The sequence below is a fragment of the Mytilus californianus genome, unplaced genomic scaffold, assembly GCF_021869535.1.
Source record: "Mytilus californianus isolate M0D057914Y unplaced genomic scaffold, xbMytCali1.0.p SCAF_1, whole genome shotgun sequence".
NCBI lineage: Eukaryota > Metazoa > Mollusca > Bivalvia > Mytilida > Mytilidae > Mytilus > Mytilus californianus.
Genome location: NW_026262581.1, coordinates 108,080,282 through 108,098,586, shown reverse-complemented (window position 1 = coordinate 108,098,586; position 18,305 = coordinate 108,080,282).

The window sequence follows — 18,305 nt, the reverse complement described above, 5'->3', positions numbered from 1 at the left end:
AACTACGAATACTCTTTTTTTCCGTGCTTTGTGTCTTTTGTTTTAGTGCCTCTTATCGATCTTTTGAGTAGCAATTTGCAACTTAATTTTACAGTTAGTTCTTATGTTGTGCTGTAACACCGCTGTCCCAGGTTAAGGGAGGGTTGAGCGTTGACAAACATGTTTGACCCTGCCACATTCTATATGTGCCTGTCCCAAGTCAGGAGCCTGTATTACATGGTTGTTGTTGGTTCGGGTCTGCCATACATGTATTTGTTTTTCGTAAATCGTTTTGTTATATATTAGGCCGTTAGTTTTCTCGTTTGAATTGTTTAACATTTTTCATGTCGGCCCTTTTATAGCTGACTATACAGTATGCGTTTTCTCATCGTTGAAGGCCGTACGTTGGACTATACTTGCTTACTACAATTTCATTTTAACTGTTGAATAGCTGTCTCATTGGCAATTATACCACATCTCCTCATTTTTATATATACATCCAAATAAAGTTCCCTGAAGCCACAAAAAACTTCTCTCACTTTAAGCTCTAGATGCACTACTGATGCAATATTTTATTGAACTATTAGTATAATAATGTAAATAGAAATTGAAGCATGTATTTTTGTTTTAAAGAATAAAAGTATCAAGAAGTTTTTTTTTGGGGGGGGGTGGTGTTGAAATTTCAATGTCTTTAGAAAGAGGGGTCTTGAATTTATTTTTCCTTCCTCAAGGTGGGGACATGAAAAAAAATCAGAGAAATTCCACTGTTTCATCCCATCCCACCAATGAAAGAAAATGACCAGTCCCTTAGATATGATATTCCGTTGCTAATTGAAAACAAATAATGATATGAATTTGATAGTTGTCAACACGGCATTCTTTACAAGGATGATTTTTTGCCAAACATTTAGAGAATATACAGATTTGAAAATTACATAAAGATAATTTTTCATTTTTTACTATCATTATTTGATCAATTATATGTTTCTAAGACATTCACATAAGTTATGATGGCCTTTTTAGAAGCTATTCTTTTTCGCCAAAAAATTCTGTACATTCAAAAGGTACAGAGGAAATATCCCATTGTAACCATAAATCAATCAAATAAGGCATTTGTACAATTATTGTGCTTATAAAGCAGACATTTTTTTTAAAACCAAGCGAAATATCGCTATTCTAAAAACAAAACATCAGATTCACGAAACATTACACAGAAACTAAGAGCACTTTAACGTTTATCTCAGAATATGTAAAAAATCCCAGTTTTCAACTTTATCCGCAGGTGCAAAAAATAAACAGGTGTCTTCTATTCCGTCCGCAATTTTTGGGGAAAGTAAAATCTGAATTCGATAGAACCATGGTTGAAACTGAAACTACACATGTATGATAAAAATAGTTGTTATTTCAATGTTTTGTTGGACTATCATTATTGGGAAAATCTCTATGATGACTTGCAAAGGAATGGTAAAAGCTATCCAATCTACAGAGTTTTGACCGTAAAATAATTGTTGGACAAAAGCTAGGTAAAAAGGTTGTAACAAAAAAAAAATAACATAGTTTGTTGTACTGTTACACTACTCTCCCAGGTTCGCCAGCAAACATGTTCCGAAAGGGGCATTAGTTACGATTTATAAAAAAATAAAAAATACGATTCTTTTTGTTTAAGTATTAATAGACACTTGGAAGTCAATAATTTAACCTCGTTGAATCCGTATTCATGTGACCTTCAATTTAACCTCTTAGTTAAAAATGGGTTACGCATGTACTAGGCGTGTTCAGCAATTAAAAGGAAAAGAATGTCAACATTGAAAATGAAACAAGGGCAAACCATTTGGTTGACTGATTCAATCCACCAAAAATCATTCTTATACAGGTAAAAACGTTGATTAACATATTTTTTAAATCTACAAATTGAAATCAAACAAACCTAGAAAAATCTAATTGCACGTGCACGCTATCTAACTATATTTATATTTATGTTTATATCAGGTTATATGACCGTCGGCAGTCTTCAGAGGTCATCTCGATGATTACTTAGATGGCGTCTTGACTTGAATACACACGAAATGCTGATACATATTATCGAGTCCATGCATTGTTTATTGTTTATTTTAGACTTTTTTGTAATTTGGATATACGTATTAGTATGTTATAAATCATATATGAGAATTTGAGTCAAATCGGTGAATGAATTTGATGGCCGCACGGTGACCTATAGTTGTTAACTTCAACGTCACTTGGTTTCTGTTGAAGAGTTGTCTTATTGGTAATCATAGCACATCTTCCTACTTTTATATTAACAAATTTGTATGCTTCTCAGCTAAAATCTCATTTGAAGTTATGTACTAATTGAATGTTAGACGTTCTACTTCTGTAGTCGGAAATAAGTACAAATGACATCATCAATAAACATATCCAGTAAAAGGTGACTGAAATTATGGACGGAAGGTAAAGTTCATACAAATACAGAGTTTCCTCACACATGACATTTTTGCACTAAAGTCTCCAGATTATAGCATCCTATTCATTAATCAATAAGATTAACAAAATAATGAAAGTCTTAAGCAATTTGACTGTTTTCTATTTTAAGGGATCAGATAATATATAAATAACACATAGCTGAGAGGGTGATAGAGCAGATTGTTACCCCGAGAAAACATTGTCAACCGCGGCGAAGCCAAGGTTGACAATGCTTTTTTGAGGGGTACCAATCTGCTCTATCACCCTCTCAGCTATGTGTTATTTAATTTATTATACTGAATGTCCTATCATTATTGTCTTTTACAGATTAATTTTATTTTAAAAGTATTTTCTATGACGTCACGTATACATAATAACGTTACGGGTATTAGAAAAAACAGCAAAAGTGAGGCAAGATGTTTTTTTTTTTATTGTGACAGTCAAATAATAAAATCTGAGCCAAAACGTAGAACTTAAGCCTTGTATTTAATTACTTGATGTAAATTCTATTCATTGCCTTTAAATTATCGATTTTTGATTGGTCTGGACGAGAGGGTGACATTAAAAAAATTGTCACCCGCTCGGCCATGTGATAGAGTAAATTAACACCCTCGTATTAGCCAATCAAAATATGGCATTTTAACGTGAAGTATAATAATACCTCTTATCATATTTTATCATGCGTCCTCGTTTGGTTTCCTTTTAACGTGAAACAGGTATTTTAAGAATTCGCGATGGATTGCAGCATTTTTTCATTCTTTCCATATATATCACAAGACTTAACAGTCATACAATAATATTGGTTTTGATGATTGACTGATAATTTTCATAAATTATAAGAATATCTGGCGTTTTCTTATAAAACTAATAACACAAGTCCTTTCACTTTCGATTCTCTGTCTGTGTCTGATTTTACTTTATTCCTGGATAAAAGTATGACACCAATTTAATGTGCAATCGTTATTTATTTTTAAATTTTATTTATTCGAAAAACCGTTTTGACATACAAGCGTACTCAATAGTTTGCGAAGCCACAATATAAAACTTGCGAGGGCATCAAAACCGAAGAACAGTCGAAACTTTCTGAGTAGCATCAACTTTGGCTAAGAAAGTTGCAACATTCAACTTAGTTCACTTATACATGTTGGATGCCATACGCACATGTATGTATATTGCTGTCTGTAACGTATTTGTTAGAAATAATTGAGATACTAGTAGTTTGAGAATATTTTTACAGCAGGGGAGAAAACAATCAACAGTAAAAAAATGTATAGTTTATTAAGAACGAAAAACGTAGGAATTCGCCCAATCTAAATGAAAATATTTCATCAAATCTTCGGAAGTCTATCGATTTATTTGGGAGCAAGATTAAAGCTAGTACCTATTTTTCGTGTCGTTAATGGTAAGTTTCTTAAAATCAAATGAATTTTATACATAGTGATAATTTTGATGTAAATAACTATGTTATTGATTGTATTAATGACTGTTTGAATAAAGATTTTACTGATGAGGAGGTGTTCAAGATTTTCAAAGATATGAAATCAAAAAGAAAACATCTGTCAATTGGTATCACAAATAAAATATGAAGGGTCGTGAAGTAAACTAACAGTCTCCAATTTTGTATTTAAACAAGATGCTCCTCAGAGCCTGCATTTCTAACCTGTCAAAAATATGTCTTGAATTGCTGATCATTTTTGTTCTTTAGTTTCTATCTTTCAGTTATAGTTCTCGAAATAAAAGGCAAAAGGCCAATTCTTCATTCAAGGACAACTACTCCTTTAATGAGTCATTCCATGTTTTCCGTCATGTTGGCGTTTTTGTAGATCACCTATTGCTGATCATTTTTGCTGGTTACAGTTTCTACTCATCTATTAAAGTTTTTGAGTTGATAAGTTAAAACTTAAAATAAGTCAAAAATTGTGAATGTAATAACTCATAGACGCAGTCATCCAATAGTTTTGTTCATTACTTATTTTTGTAGTTCTTTTTTGCCGTTTACAGTTTCTACTAATCTTTTGCAGTTTTCGAGAGGATATGTAAAAATAAAAACCCAACTATAATGGTTTACTTTTATAAATTTTGACTTGGATGGAGAGTTGTCTCATTGGCACTCATACCACATCTTCTTGTATCTATTGAAAATTAGTAAAACATCTTCATTTGAAGACAACATACCAATTATTGGGAACAATCAGAAAATACAATTGAAAGAAATCGATATAGAACATGGAAACCTTACACATGAACAAATAGAGAAAGTTAAAGACTTGTTAAACAAGAATAGTGATATCTTTTGTAAAAACGATTTAGATCTAGGATATACAGACATTGTAAAACACAGAATCAGTACAACGGATGACAAACCAATTGCGATTCCTCATAGACGAATTACACCTAATCAAATGTGAAAAGTAAGAGCACACATTAATCAGCTGTTAAATCCAAACATCATTCGCAAGATTAGTAGACCTTACGCTACGCCTGTCTTAATAGTCCGTAAACATGACAAGTCTATTACGGTATGTGTAGACTACAGACAATTAAACCAAAAGACAATACGTGACGCTTTTTCATTTCCGAGGATTGAAGAGGCATTAAACACTTTGCAAGGAACAAAGTATTATACAACTTTAGATTTGTCTCAGGGATATTATCAGGGATAGTAGCGACCGATGAACGGGATATTTATAAGACTGCATTTCGTGTTGGAACGGGATGATTTTATGAGTACATTAGAATACCGATGGGACTTTCTAATAGTGCGGCTTCTTTACAGACAATAATGGAAGTATGTTTCAATGACAAACATTTTGAAATATTACTACTATATTTAGATGATATTCTTATCTTTTCTAAGACAATAGAAGAACAATTAGAACGCCTTGAGTTTAGTTTCAAAGACTAAGCCAGCATGATTTAAAATTAAAATTGTGTAAAAAAGTGTCATTTCTGCAAGAAAAAGATAAGAAATCAAGGACACGTTATTTCACAAGACGGCATTAAAACCAACCCAGACAAAACCAAATCAATTCAAAATTGGAAGGTACCCACCAATGAAAAGAACTCCGATCATACCTAGGACATCGCAGTTACTACAGGAAGTTTGTTCCAGGGTTTAGTAAAATAGCTGCACCGTTATATTCACTCACCACAAGTCTAATAATATAAAGAAGGGAAAATCGCAAAAATTAAAGTTACCGAATGCTAAGGAATTGCAGGGAAAATGGGATGAGAAATGTGTACAGCCGTTTAAGCAGTTAAAACCGAATGTAGTAATTTCGCCTGTATTAGGCTTTCTCGATGTCAAAAAGCCATCCCGTTTAGAAACTGATGTGTGTATAGAAGGTTTAGGCGCTGTTCTATAACTAGAACAAGAACAAGGAACTGTAGTCATAGGGTATGCGTCACGTACCTTACATCCAAATGAAAAGAATATGGATAATTATAATTCTGTGAAATGTTATCTTTGAAATGGGCTGTGACCGAAACATTCAGAGAATATTTAACAAGAAGCAAATTTCTGGTTTGTACAGATAACAAAGATAACAATCCCTTGTGTTACTTGCAAACTGTAAAACTGGGTGCGACTAAATGAGATGGTTTTCTCGAATCGCACATTTTTTTATTTCGAGGTCAAATACAGATCTTATCGTTTAAGTACAGATGTGTTTCTCATTTTTCGTTTTTTTATATAGATAAGACCGTTGGTTTTCCTGTTTGAATTGTTTTACACTAGTCATTTTGGAGCCCTTTATAGCTTGATGTTCGGTGTGAGCCAAGGCTCCGTATTGAAGGCCGTATAATTGTTAACTTTTTATACATTGTGACTTTTTATACATTGTGACTTGGATGGAGAGTTGTCTCACTGGCACTCATACCACATCTTCCTTATTTATATAAGCAGAAATCCATTACAAGTTGAATCACATATCAGACAATTGTACACATTACTTCTTTAAGTAAGGTGCGAGAGTGTGAACACAACAATGTACAACATATAAGAATAAACCAAATGAAGACTGATCAAATAGAGACAACGTCAATATTTCCAGAATATACTACAGATGAAATCAAACAATTACAAAGTAATGATAATGTTGTCTTTGTTGTTTTAAATTTTTTTTAGAGCAGGGAAAACTGACCACACAGATGTTGATCAAACAAATGAAACAAGCGAAAAAGTTACTGAGGAAATTCGGTTGGTTGATGATAGGCAATGGGATTCTATACAGCAAAGTTAGTGACATATAGTGTGGTGAGTGTAAACAGTTAGTAATACTAGAAACATTGAAACACTATATTATCTATCAGAATATCAAGGAACAGAGCGAACATTAGCGCTATTACATAAACGTTGTTACTAGTCAGATATGCTAAACGATGTAAAACATGTGAACGTTGTTTAGTTGCTAACATCCATCGATTTGTTCGTTGATAGCATGTAAACCATTAGATATTTTAGCAATGGATTTTTTAGTTTTTGAAAATCAGATGGAAGAGCAAAGGAACATATGACAAACCTATAGAAATCGGTTCAAACATTTTATTGAAGACAAATGCACAGGGACGAAACAAAACGTAAGACAATTGGCACCCAACACCTTACAGAGTTGTTCGTCGTTTTAAAGACAATGTGAATGGGATTCAATTGGCGGATGGTAGTGGTCTCGTTAGGAATGTCACCAGAAGAGAAATTTGTTACACAGGAAAATCTGACATGATTCAAAATAACTCGGATTCAGAAATTACCGAGGACAATTATTTGAGTTTTGGAGGGTGGAATGTGACATATATCGATCCGAATCCACTGCCAAATCATCTTGAATACCAGGAATCTAGCGACCATGAACAAGATGTTACACCATCGGCCAGTGTAGATATGATACCCCAACGGTTGATACTGACAGTTCAAGGAGGGAATCAAAACGAAAAAACGCTGGAAAGTACCCGTTAAACGAAGCAGATGTTCATGGAAACTTAAACTAGTGAAATTTGAACAATTAGACGAAGCAACTGCTGCACTAGGAACCAGTCTTGTGCAGAGTTTAGGACAAACACTTTAAGAAGGATGGTTAAAACGTAATTGTCAAATAATTAGATTTGCCAAGCAGATGTTCATGGGAACTTAAACCAGTGAAATTTGAACAATTAGACGAAGCAACTGCTGCACTAGGAACCAGTCTTCGGAAGAGTTTAGGACAAACACTTTAAGAAGGATGGTTAAAACGTAATTGTCAAATAATTAGATTTATGTTGAAACTGCAGTATTTTGAGAGTAAATATGTTTTATTTGTATAGTCACACTATCAGAATATTTTATCAAGTCAGCAGATCATTATAACAACAAAGATAATGATATTGAATTTTCAATTTGGTTGTATAGTTTTATATTGTTTGTTGAGAGCAACGGGCAGATTTGTAACATGTCGATAATTACATTATTTGAGTTAACTCTCTTTGTGTAGAGTTCAGTAAATGAAGTGAAATTGTGAAATTAATAAAAAGTTATTTTATTGTACCAGTTGATAGGCTGTTTTGAGAACAGTTTATACTATGAAAATGGTATTTTGTATTTGATAGTAAAAGTTTCTTATTAAGTAAGTATTGTTCACGGGTAAATCTATGTGTTTTCCTACTAAAAGATGTTATTTTGTTGTGAAGTTGTTTGCCGTTTCCTTATTTAGGGTATGCATATTGGATTGTAATTGTGTGCCCTTGGTTGATATTATGATTATGTTTAGTTTTCTAATTGAAACATTACTTATTATTGTATTGATTATCCGTGAACAAATATTGATTTCTTTGAAGACTTTCTCTTATTTCATACTTTGATTCAGAAAAGGTAAAACATTGTAATATTTAGAATGGAGGATGATCATGTTTTTGTAGTTTTATATACATGTATCTAAGTTAAATTTGATAACTAAATGTTTCCGATGTATTTAATTGATATTTGGACAAGTAATCTTTAATTCAATCCCAAGAGAATTGAATTTATGATCTGTATTTCAATAGACTTTTTTTGTGTTTTGTGTCTTTCAATTTTTCCACAAATATTGAATTAATCAGGTTGTCAATTAATGTGATTATTTATGTATATATATATATATCACTGGTTCAGACGTACTTATAATATAATTATTTCTGTGACTGCATCCTACATTAATTTGTAAGATCCTCTACGATAGATAATTCAGCTAATCTGTAATATTCCATCTTCATGCCTTATATATCATGTACTGTGTTACGACGCTAGATAAAAACTGACGAGGAAAGGTAACACCCGGCCACCGAAAGGTTGTGTTTTGTCGAGCCTAGGTGGTCTAGTGGTCTAGCGCGTCGGGCATAGTGCAAGGCGATTTGGTGCCACGATATCTCAGAAGCATGAGTTCGAATCCCGGTCAGGGAAGAACAAAAATTTGCTTCCGCAAATTTGCAGATCTAACACTGTTGGGCTGTTATTTAGACGAATTATATATATAGAATGTGTTTTCAGCCTTGTATCACCATCACTGGTGGTCCGATAGATAAAATCTGTCGTAGAGTTGTCACTGGTTCAGACGTACTTATAATATAATTATTTCTGTGACTGCATCCTACATTAATTTATAAGATCCTCTACGATAGATAATTCAGCGGATCTGTAATATTCCATCTTCATGCCTTATATATCATGTACTGTGTTACGACGCTAGATAAAAAACTGACGAGTAAAGGTAACACCCGGCCACCAAAAGCTTGACTTTTGTCGAGCCTAGGTGGTCGAGTGGTCTAGCGCGTCGGGCATAGTGCAAGGCGATTTGGTGCCACGATATCTCAGTAGCACGAGTTCGAATCCCGGCCAGGGCAGAACAAAAATTTGCTTCCGCAAATTTGCAGATCTAACACTGTTGGGCTGTTATTTAGACGAATTATATACTATACAGAATGTGTTTTCAGCCTTGTATCACCATCACTGGTGATCCGATGGATAAAATCTGTCGTAGAGTTGTCACTGGTTCTGATGTACTTATATACATATATATATATATATATATATATATATATATATATATAAATATATATATATATATATATATAGAAGTCTATCAAAAGGACCAACCAGCAAATTTACTATGTACCGGATCGTCTAGAGTAGACGATACTGTGCAGATAAGGAAAACATTACTTGCAATGTCCCGATCTGAGTAACTGCTCCTTGTACTAAGAGCATCCCGTACAGTCAGGCACTCAGAGTCAAGCGAATATGTTCCAACACAGAAACAACTAAAAAACAACTACGTCAACTCGAAACCCGCTTGAAGAGAAGGGGCTACAAACACAGAACTATCCAAAAAGGCTTTCAGAAAGCGGAAACTATTCCAAGGAGTAAACTGTTAGAATACAAATATAAAAAGAAAAATAAAAGGACTCCATGTGTTCTTACTTACCACCCATCTCTCAAAAACAGTTTCGGTGTCATTCGTGAGCATTGGAAAACAGTTGAAAAGAATTCCAAACTATCCAAGATTTTCCCCGAGCCTCCCATGATAGCTTTTAGGCAACCCAATAGTCTGCGGAACCTGCTGGTGCGGGCTGAAGTGTCTGATAATAGAAGTACTTCTGGAGAATGTCGTTCGTGTGATGAAAAACGCTGCAAATGCTGCCTACAGATGCATCACTCATCAACTTTTCACAGTAAGGCAACCGAAAATAACTATAGGATATTTTGCAATGTTAACTGCAAAAGTATGAATGTTATTTACATTCTAGAATGTTCGGTTTGTGGCCTCCAATATGTTGGTGAGTCAAAGCAGCCTTTCCACAAACGCCTCAATGGCCATAGGAGTGATATCTCTAAGAAGCCACTTCTCCCAGTTTCTCAGCATTTCCGACAGTCTGGTCACAAACTTGATGACTTTAACCGCATGAAGATCCTAGTGATTGAACAGAACATTCACTGGAGTGATGCCCAGCGACAGGTTCGGGAAAGCTTTTGGATAAAGGAACTAAATGTACATCATCCAAACGGCATCAATGAAAAATACTAAGTTTTATTTTTCACTCATTTTGGGATGTAAATATACACAGTCACGTATATTTGAGTATTGAGTTTTGTTTTATATTATGATGTTCAGGATTTTGGATTAAATCAATAGACCAAAACTTACCTGTATTATTGAGCTATTTTTATACATATAATCAGTATTGTTAAAATAATTGACACTGAAGAAGGCTATTTGTTAAGCCGAAATATTTGTCAACACGATTTAGTAACAACATCTTCGTATAATACCATCTTATATAAGTATCGTTGTGCCAATCTCTAGACTTATATAATTTTTTCCTTATCTGCACAGTATCGTCTACTCTAGACGATCCGGTACATAGTAAATTTGCTGGTTGGTCCTTTTTATAGACTTCTATATTATTTTTCCTCTGAATGACCTGTATTATGTTATTCACATAATCCCAGTGAATTTAAGTTTTCAGCTCTTATATCATGAACATCAATGATTATTTTAAACAACTTAGAGCTATTAAACAAAAACAAATTAGAACTGAACACCACTTATCTAATTTAACCCATTATGTGTATAATGAAAGTATTCCTAACGGACTACAAATCAAGCTCATGCTACAAATACCTGGCAATTTATCCAACACATTACTTCGCAAATGGGATCAAACCCTCTACCATTGTTCCAAGCGGTTAATGGTCCTCCTCAAACAACACTGCGAAGAACATCTGAAAACTCTTACTGGCGCAATTTAACACCCTTTTTAATAGCTGCAAAAAAGATCTCACATCTGACAATTGTGATGCTATCAATGCTCGCCTTAAAGACATAACAACCATACAATCTCAAAATTTGAGTGAAAGGCCGAAAAGAAAATTCCGTAGGGATGGCATCGAACATTTCAATCCTTCTTTACCATCTGAAAAAAAGAGAAAACGAGTAAGGCGCTTTAAACGTAGGTCACTAGAGACTGATTTGCCCTCCAACATTGTGGTCAATCTTTCCAAACACCAGTTAACGGAAGCTGAAACATCTCTTCTCTCGAGAGGCTTAAATTTCTGTCCTCTACTGCCCCTGTCAATGAAACTAAATTGTCGGAAGACCTTGACAATTTTGCCAGAAGTCTACGCATTAAGGAATATTTCGCGTCGAAGGAAAATAACAACAGAAGCTCGGATAGCGACTCAGAAATTTCAGAAGACGAGAACAACTACAAATTTATAAAAAAGAGTACTTGGATCCCTAAACCGAGCAAAAATGCCACCTTGGAATCATTTATTGACAATTTTAAGTCGGACATTATTAGAAATACTAGAAATAACAATAAACCTTTTGACAATCTTACCAATGAAGAACGAACTGCACTGAAAAACTTACGATCTAACGACAATATCGTCATTAAACCTGCAGACAAAGGCAGTGCAGTGGTATAAATCTGCCTATATTCAAGAGGCTGAACGACAACTTGGCGATGCAAGGTTCTACCAAAAACTAGACTCTGATCCTACAACATCTTTTAGCAGAGAAATAACTGATAGTTTGGTAGAAATGCACAACGATGGTTTCATCGATGAAAAGACTCTAGAATATTGGAAACCAGAAAATCCAAAACCGGGCAGATTTTATCTTTTACCTAAAATTCATAAGGCCAATAACCCAGGAAGACCTATAGTTTCAGCGAATGGTCATCCGACGGAAAAAATATCGGAATTCGTTGACTTCCATCTTCGTCAACATGTTGAAGACTTACCATCTCACATCAAAGATACTACCGATTATCTTAGAAAATTGCAGGCCTTAAATCCACTCCCCTCCGACACGACACTTGTCTCTATGGACGTCACCTCCCTCTACACGAATATTCCACATGCAGATGGCATTGATGCATGTAAAGAAGTTGAAAAAGACCAGTGAAATATCCACCTACTGAATGCCTGGTCAAAATGCTCACGCTGGTACTCAAAAACAACAACTTCACTTTTGATGGAGATCATTATCTGCAAGTTAATGGAACTGCTATGGGCACCAAAATGGCTCCTTCATATGCCAACATATTTATGGGCAAATTAGAAAAACAACTCCTTGAATCTTCCATCGAATAACCGCTTTCCTGGTTTAGATTTATAGATGATGTGGATATGAAATGGAATAAAAGTGACGAGGATTTAGATACATTCATTACTCATGCCAACAACATACATCCAAGTATCAAATTTACTCATGAGAAATCTAAATCCAAAATCACCTTCCTCGATACCTCCAGCTCGCTCACAGATGGCATCATATCCACTGATCTATATTCTAAGCCTACTGACACTCACCAATATCTGTCCACTAAAAGTTGCCATCCTGCTCATTGTACTAAAAGCATCCCGTACAGTCAGGCACTCAGAGTCAAGCGAATATGTTCCAACACAGAAACAACTAAAAAACAACTACGTCAACTCGAAACCCGCTTGAAGAGAAGGGGCTACAAACACAGAACTATCCAAAAAGGCTTTCAGAAAGCGGAAACTATTCCAAGGAGTAAACTGTTAGAATACAAATATAAAAAGAAAAATAAAAGGACTCCATGTGTTCTTACTTACCACCCATCTCTCAAAAACAGTTTCGGTGTCATTCGTGAGCATTGGAAAACAGTTGAAAAGAATTCCAAACTATCCAAGATTTTCCCCGAGCCTCCCATGATAGCTTTTAGGCAACCCAATAGTCTGCAGAACCTGCTGGTGCGGGCTGAAGTGTCTGATAATAGAAGTACTTCTGGAGAATGTCGTTCGTGTGATGAAAAACGCTGCAAATGCTGCCTACAGATGCATCACTCATCAACTTTTCACAGTAAGGCAACCGAAAATAACTATAGGATATTTTGCAATGTTAACTGCAAAAGTATGAATGTTATTTACATTCTAGAATGTTCGGTTTGTGGCCTCCAATATGTTGGTGAGTCAAAGCAGCCTTTCCACAAACGCCTCAATGGCCATAGGAGTGATATCTCTAAGAAGCCACTTCTCCCAGTTTCTCAGCATTTCAGACAGTCTGGTCACAAACTTGATGACTTTAACCGCATGAAGATCCTAGTGATTGAACAGAACATTCACTGGAGTGATGCCCAGCGACAGGTTCGGGAAAGCTTTTGGATAAAGGAACTAAATGTACATCATCCAAACGGCATCAATGAAAAATACTAAGTTTTATTTTTCACTCATTTTGGGATGTAAATATACACAGTCACGTATATTTGAGTATTGAGTTTTGTTTTATATTATGATGTTCAGGATTTTGGATTAAATCAATAGACCAAAACTTACCTGTATTATTGAGCTATTTTTATACATATAATCAGTATTGTTAAAATAATTGACACTGAAGAAGGCTATTTGTTAAGCCGAAATATTTGTCAACACGATTTAGTAACAACATCTTCGTATAATACCATCTTATATAAGTATCGTTGTGCCAATCTCTAGACTTATATAATTTTTTCCTTATCTGCACAGTATCGTCTACTCTAGACGATCCGGTACATAGTAAATTTGCTGGTTGGTCCTTTTTATAGACTTCTATATTATTTTTCCTCTGAATGACCTGTATTATGTTATTCACATAATCCCAGTGAATTTAAGTTTTCAGCTCTTATATCATGAACATCAATGATTATTTTAAACAACTTAGAGCTATTAAACAAAAACAAATTAGAACTGAACACCACTTATCTAATTTAACCCATTATGTGTATAATGAAAGTATTCCTAACGGACTACAAATCAAGCTCATGCTACAAATACCTGGCAATTTATCCAACACATTACTTCGCAAATGGGATCAAACCCTCTACCATTGTTCCAAGCGGTTAATGGTCCTCCTCAAACAACACTGCGAAGAACATCTGAAAACTCTTACTGGCGCAATTTAACACCCTTTTTAATAGCTGCAAAAAAGATCTCACATCTGACAATTGTGATGCTATCAATGCTCGCCTTAAAGACATAACAACCATACAATCTCAAAATTTGAGTGAAAGGCAGAAAAGAAAATTCCGTAGGGATGGCATCGAACATTTCAATCCTTCTTTACCATCTGAAAAAAAGAGAAAACGAGTAAGGCGCTTTAAACGTAGGTCACTAGAGACTGATTTGCCCTCCAACATTGTGGTCAATCTTTCCAAACACCAGTTAACGGAAGCTGAAACATCTCTTCTCTCGAGAGGCTTAAATTTCTGTCCTCTACTGCCCCTGTCAATGAAACTAAATTGTCGGAAGACCTTGACAATTTTGCCAGAAGTCTACGCATTAAGGAATATTTCGCGTCGAAGGAAAATAACAACAGAAGCTCGGATAGCGACTCAGAAATTTCAGAAGACGAGAACAACTACAAATTTATAAAAAAGAGTACTTGGATCCCTAAACCGAGCAAAAATGCCACCTTGGAATCATTTATTGACAATTTTAAGTCGGACATTATTAGAAATACTAGAAATAACAATAAACCTTTTGACAATCTTACCAATGAAGAACGAACTGCACTGAAAAACTTACGATCTAACGACAATATCGTCATTAAACCTGCAGACAAAGGCAGTGCAGTGGTATAAATCTGCCTATATTCAAGAGGCTGAACGACAACTTGGCGATGCAAGGTTCTACCAAAAACTAGACTCTGATCCTACAACATCTTTTAGCAGAGAAATAACTGATAGTTTGGTAGAAATGCACAACGATGGTTTCATCGATGAAAAGACTCTAGAATATTGGAAACCAGAAAATCCAAAACCGGGCAGATTTCATCTTTTACCTAAAATTCATAAGGCCAATAACCCAGGAAGACCTATAGTTTCAGCGAATGGTCATCCGACGGAAAAAATATCGGAATTCGTTGACTTCCATCTTCGTCAACATGTTGAAGACTTACCATCTCACATCAAAGATACTACCGATTATCTTAGAAAATTGCAGGCCTTAAATCCACTCCCCTCCGACACGACACTTGTCTCTATGGACGTCACCTCCCTCTACACGAATATTCCACATGCAGATGGCATTGATGCATGTAAAGAAGTTGAAAAAGACCAGTGAAATATCCACCTACTGAATGCCTGGTCAAAATGCTCACGCTGGTACTCAAAAACAACAACTTCACTTTTGATGGAGATCATTATCTGCAAGTTAATGGAACTGCTATGGGCACCAAAATGGCTCCTTCATATGCCAACATATTTATGGGCAAATTAGAAAAACAACTCCTTGAATCTTCCATCGAATAACCGCTTTCCTGGTTTAGATTTATAGATGATGTGGATATGAAATGGAATAAAAGTGACGAGGATTTAGATACATTCATTACTCATGCCAACAACATACATCCAAGTATCAAATTTACTCATGAGAAATCTAAATCCAAAATCACCTTCCTCGATACCTCCAGCTCGCTCACAGATGGCATCATATCCACTGATCTATATTCTAAGCCTACTGACACTCACCAATATCTGTCCACTAAAAGTTGCCATCCTGCTCATTGTACTAAAAGCATCCCGTACAGTCAGGCACTCAGAGTCAAGCGAATATGTTCCAACACAGAAACAACTAAAAAACAACTACGTCAACTCGAAACCCGCTTGAAGAGAAGGGGCTACAAACACAGAACTATCCAAAAAGGCTTTCAGAAAGCGGAAACTATTCCAAGGAGTAAACTGTTAGAATACAAATATAAAAAGAAAAATAAAAGGACTCCATGTGTTCTTACTTACCACCCATCTCTCAAAAACAGTTTCGGTGTCATTCGTGAGCATTGGAAAACAGTTGAAAAGAATTCCAAACTATCCAAGATTTTCCCCGAGCCTCCCATGATAGCTTTTAGGCAACCCAATAGTCTGCAGAACCTGCTGGTGCGGGCTGAAGTGTCTGATAATAGAAGTACTTCTGGAGAATGTCGTTCGTGTGATGAAAAACGCTGCAAATGCTGCCTACAGATGCATCACTCATCAACTTTTCACAGTAAGGCAACCGAAAATAACTATAGGATATTTTGCAATGTTAACTGCAAAAGTATGAATGTTATTTGCATTCTAGAATGTTCGGTTTGTGGCCTCCAATATGTTGGTGAGTCAAATCAGCCTTTCCACAAACGCCTCAATGGCCATAGGAGTGATATCTCTAAGAAGCCACTTCTCCCAGTTTCTCAGCATTTCAGACAGTCTGGTCACAAACTTGATGACTTTAACCGCATGAAGATCCTAGTGATTGAACAGAACATTCACTGGAGTGATGCCCAGCGACAGGTTCGGGAAAGCTTTTGGATAAAGGAACTAAATGTACATCATCCAAACGGCATCAATGAAAAATACTAAGTTTTATTTTTCACTCATTTTGGGATGTAAATATACACAGTCACGTATATTTGAGTATTGAGTTTTGTTTTATATTATGATGTTCAGGATTTTGGATTAAATCAATAGACCAAAACTTACATTATTGAGCTATTTTTATACATATAATCAGTATTGTTAAAGTAATTGACACTGAAGAAGGCTATTTGTTAAGCCGAAATATTTGTCAACACGATTTAATAACAACATCTTCGTATAATACCATCTTATATAAGTATCGTTGTGCTAATCTCTAGACTTATATATATATATATATATATATGTATAGTTTCTAAAAAAAAGCAACAACCAATATTCAATCTATCTAGGCGTGAATCAGTTTTAAAATAGTCTAATGCAGTTACTAAATTAAATTATATCAATGCCTAATATATATATATATGAATGTACAATAAATTCATGAACCTTCTATTTGTGCTTTCGTAAGCCAGTTTATCGGTTTTGGAGGTTGCATATAGGATGAATGAGTATCTTTGATGACCTGACAACACTCTTTCCAATTTAATTTAGTTTCGATGGAAGACCATCTTTTGGTCCCTTTTCACAAAGTTTATTACTTCTCGGTCTTGGACGATCTTTATGTCCCCTGTAATAACATTACCGTAGGGATCATATCTAAACATCAACGTTTTAGTCTTAGGTTGAAGGGAGAATTATTTTCTATACTGACGTCTGATGTAAATGACGTTTAATTAAAAGTTTAAATGTTACTGTTTTTTTTATAGGGATACAAAATAAAAGGTTATGTTATTAAAATAGGAAGATATCAAGTTTTTGAACCATGCAGTCATTAACTAAAATTGATAAGTTAATAAGATCAATACTTCTGTTAATGTATTTTATTTTAAGAAAATCCCTTTTACGATCTTCATGTTTATATTATATCACAATCTATTGATTTCTTTACATTCCGTTATTGCATTCAGATGTTTTCCCTCCATAGTATTTTCGCGGTTATGTTATTCACTGTCAGATTTGGTTATGTCTATACAAAGTAATTTGTATATGTCCATTCGATTAATGCGACGTTATATACAAAGTTGAGAAGGACGTGTATCATTATTGTAGTCTTTTTTGCATTAGTTAAAATGCAATTAGTATTGTTACACCTTTTCGTGATATGTCCTAAACTTAATAGAAGAAATTACTGTTCAAAGGTATTCGAATATACAGAATCACAAAGAAGCTAACGAATTCAGTGCAGAAGTTGCAGTAAGTCTGTTTATTACCAAATTGTCATCGAGTTTCAAGATAAATTGCTGACAATATGGACTTTAAAAGAGAAGGGAATTCAATCCAGTAATAAGTAAATAAACCTGGACTGTATGAAGAACTTTTAAATCGGCGTGAATGTAGAAGAAGTTTTCGACTTGATTGATTCTTAGAAAGCCCTTATGAATCGATATACAATTTTCAGAATAGCAACCGATATGATTGGGGGACGGTTAAATAAGATTCTGATGATTCTGATATTGCTGACA